Consider the following 4131-nt stretch of genomic DNA (forward strand, 5'->3'; position numbering starts at 1 on the left):
ATCTAAAAGTGCACACAGTTAACTTTCTTAAATAATGGCCTATTTCTGGAGGAAACCTAATATTTACAGAAAAGAATTACCAATATCGTGATTAGAAATGGGGGGTTAGAATGCACTCTGAGACTATATAGCGCAATTATATACATAAGCTAAAGGACAGTGAGTCTTTAGCCTGTATTTACATCAAATAATGTTGGTTTCCACAGGGTCATACCAAGAACTCAGTATGGCACTAGATAGAATTAGGATTGTTAGCTACAAGTCAGTGTAGAACAGACAGCCCCAAAATACCCTGAACTGGCTTATGCTAAATTAAAGTCCAGTATATTACAATGTTTTAAATACTATTAGTGTGCTGCTGTGCTACTCCGTAAAGACAGCAAGCCTTCATCAAGGGATCGCATCTGGCTTATAATGGGTCCTAGCAGTCAAAATGCCAGTGTATGCAGAAACCCTGCAAAAAAAAATACACAGGTTTCAAAACAGATATACTACATTTTGTTTAAAATGCCCAGGAGTGTTTTCAAAATAACTGATAGTAAGTATTGTTTTATAGAGTGATGAACCTATTGAATCATAAGAAGAAATTCTACGTTATCCAGTTTGAGGAGAAAAAATGTAGTATCCTTACCAAATTATCCAGTGTATATGACTGGTTAGAATCGCAAGTTTTGATTTTTACTGAAATTCAGAGTATGAAATGCAAACATTCAGGATAAAATTAATTCAAACGTACACACAGTTCTATCAACTTGCAAAGAAGCAGCAAATACGAGGGCCTATCCCACATCTGGACTCTCCCATTCCTTTCTGATCCCTCAGAAAAGTGCAAAATCAAAGAGTCACTGCTTGGTCCAAACATAAAATACATCAGGTATAAGGACTTGGAATCTGATGAAATCCAGCTTCTATTCCACAAGTTGTCTTCAATAAGAGTCAACGTCCGAAGATGGAATTTATCTCGAGAAGAATTAACTCTACAATCTGATTCTGGTAGACAGTATGAACTGCTATGCTACCAGTCTCATTCTCTGGCTTTAACAGAGTGGGACCAGACACAATTGCTATACTCTGATACGTCATTCTGTTTTTTTCTCCGTTTTCTATAACTCTTTTGAGATGTGTAAAGAGAGTACATTGTGTCCCGATTTGGCTTTGGCAACTGTTTGATTAGATCCTTCACAGCAGAGACACGCTGTCTTGGTTCTTGTTTAACTGCATTAACAAAATCATTAAAATGATCAAATGTAAGGAGAGGTACTGGTAATTCTCGAAGAAACATTTTCAGTGCTCCAGTGATGACATGAATATCTTCCCATTTACTATCCTTCAAGTCCAATTTCTCATGACTGCAAACCTCAGCTTCTGGATCACTGCAAGGTTGCCACTAACTCTGTAAATCCCATCAACATCCAACCCATATTGTTCAACATGTTCAATGCACAATTTCACAAATTTTGGCACTGTGCCATTCTCTCTCTGACACAGATTAGCAAGATTGGTTCCAAATACCTAATCTTTAATATAACCTTTTTCACGAACAGCTTGCAAAGTGGGGCGTCGTGTAAGAAACTTCTTTAAGTTGTTCTTTTTTTCTGTTCTGAAGAATCTCTGCTAGATACTTTTGTGGAACGCAATTTCTTCAGATCCTTATGGTCCTTTTCTTTATTGTGCTTTTCTATTCCTGGTGAATCTGGTATATCTTCCTCAATTGCTTCATCAGGTTCTACTGTCTGATTACTGATAGTGCTACTAAGAACTTTAAACCACTCATTGATAACAGCATCATTATCAAACTGAATCAGCACTTCCGTTCCTTGACGAGGTTTCAGCTGAAATACATTCTTTTTGCTGGATTTATCCTTTGAATCTCAATCATCGCCCTCTTATGGTCCACCGTGAACTCTGGTTTGGACTGATTACTCCCAAACCAGCTTGTGCTACTTCCTTGAGTTTTGGTAAATAGTAAAGATGAACCCTGCAACATGGCCCAAGAAGACAACTAGTTCTTTCAAACCTTTTTCCCATTTTCAGTAACTTGTGTTACATTTAATAATCCATATTTCTCTTGACCCTTTGGACTGCTGGCTGTATCTTCGTTCTTTGGTGAAGAGGGAGAAGACTCATTTTCAGAGTAGCAGGGTTTTGAGGCAGTTGGAGATTCCTTGTCATTAGTGTTCAACACAATGGTGCTATGTCTCCACTTTGTTAACGCTATTGGTTCTTGCAGCCGCCTGTCCAGACTCCTACTTTTAATAATTTATCTTTGCTGCTGAGATGAGGCATTATACTTTGGCAACTCCCATTCTGACCGAGATCCATCTGCACTGTAGTAATATTGTCTACCTTGATCGTCAACATGCTTGAGCCACTCTTGATCTCCTGGACTTTGCGAATCTCCTTTGCTGATGTTTGTATCTCGAGTCCAATGAGGGGGTTTCCGAGTTCTTTCCTGTGTTCCTCTGTTATAGTAAAAACAATGCCCTGAACTATCTTTATGAGGTTCCCATTTTCCATTAATCTGAATTGCTGGGCTTCCGGGGATTGGGGGGGGAGAGATGACTGGGATATTTTCAGTTCTTGCAGGTTAGCGTAGACAGGAAAATCTGGCCGTCCTTGATTTGGAGGTGTTGTCGTCCTTATCTGCTCAGTGGAGCTGCTGCTAAGCTTATCACCGGACTCTGAATCTTGATGTATCCGTTCTGAGCCTTCTCCTGCTGAATCACAAGACTGTTCCTGGGAGAAGCCAGCTTTCTCTACATCCAAGAACTCTGGACCGGGAAAGTGACCAAATAAACGTGTCCTATTCTGGCTAGAAACTTTGGGAAAATGTGAGTCACTGTTGAACTTTCCATTATTATGGGTCAGGTTCAGGCTGAGGTTGACAGTCTGACCTGGAATATAATTGGGTCCAAAATTCTGATTGGCATCACGAATAAGACCTGTTCCTTTAACAGACGGCAATGGCTTTCCAAAACTTGAAAGCTCAGGCAATTTGTTCACATTTTCTGTTGACCTCTGAAGGTGGAGTCTCTGCATCATTTTCACAGAATGATGCGGCAGCCCCGCTGCCTGTTGCACAGGCGGCATCAGGCCTCTGTGGCCGACCTCCCTCAAGTACTGGGCAGGCACATAAAACGCTTTGGAGTTCTCGTCAAGCTTGACCTGCCACCAGTCATCGCTGATCTTCTTCACCAGGATGTATCGCTCCCTTTGTTTTATCACGACCTTTCTGCCCTTCACTTCATATTCTTTTTTTTTTTTTTTTTTTTGCAGTGCGCAGGCCTCTCAATGTTGTGGCCTCTCTCGTTGCGGAGCACAGGCTCCGGACGCGCACGCTCAGCAGCCATGGCTCACGGGCCCAGCCGCTCCATGGCATGTGGGATCTTCCCGGACCGGGGCACGAACCCGTGTCCCCTGCATCGTCAGGCAGACTCTCAACCACTGTGCCACCAGGGAAGCCCCACTTCGTATTCTTAATCATACTCCACTTCAATATACACGTGCCCTGGAACAATCTTCCCACCTCTTGAGCCGTTTTCTTTCCATAATATTCACCTCTCAAAAAGGATGCTTTGCCACATTATGACTCTGTGGCTTGTTGGAGCAATATGGCTTAGAAGGAGAACTAAACATCCAGTCTTACATTTAAACCGAGGGCCCGGTGGCCTCACGGGGGCCGGCTCCAGCGGGGAGCCCAGGCGAGCCCGAAGGGCGCTCACTCGCCTGCAGTCGGGCTGGCACGTCCCCATCAGCATCCATTTTAAAGGCAAAGCCAGTTAAAGCGAGAAAGCTGTGCTGATGAATTGGACATGGAGTGTGAGAGAGGGTCAAGGATGACTCCCAGTGTCTCAGCCTGAGCAACTAGGTTGATCGGGGTGACGTTTTTTGAGATGGGGAAGAATGAGAGAGGCACAGGTTCAGGGATGGGGGAAATCCTCAGTTGAGTTTGGGACCTTTTAAATTTGAGGAGCCCATTAGGCGTCTAAATGCAGATGTGAAGAAGATTGAAGAAAGGAAATATTTATCAAACAAAGGTGTGCAAAGTGCTTGGATGGAAAGGGATAGTTTCGGAGAAGCAAGCAGAGTTCCAGCAACACCCAGGCAGAGCACATCACACTGTCAAAAATG

The 4131-nt window shown here is 42.9% G+C and overlaps 1 pseudogene; it reads right to left on the bottom strand.

The window, feature by feature from the left end:
• Positions 1 to 936: 936 nt before the first annotated feature.
• Positions 937 to 3752, bottom strand: LOC132481553 (rho GTPase-activating protein 12-like; annotated as a pseudogene).
• Between the last annotated feature and the right edge of the window lie 379 nt (positions 3753 to 4131).

The sequence above is a fragment of the Mesoplodon densirostris genome, chromosome X (assembly GCF_025265405.1).
Source record: "Mesoplodon densirostris isolate mMesDen1 chromosome X, mMesDen1 primary haplotype, whole genome shotgun sequence".
NCBI lineage: Eukaryota > Metazoa > Chordata > Mammalia > Artiodactyla > Ziphiidae > Mesoplodon > Mesoplodon densirostris.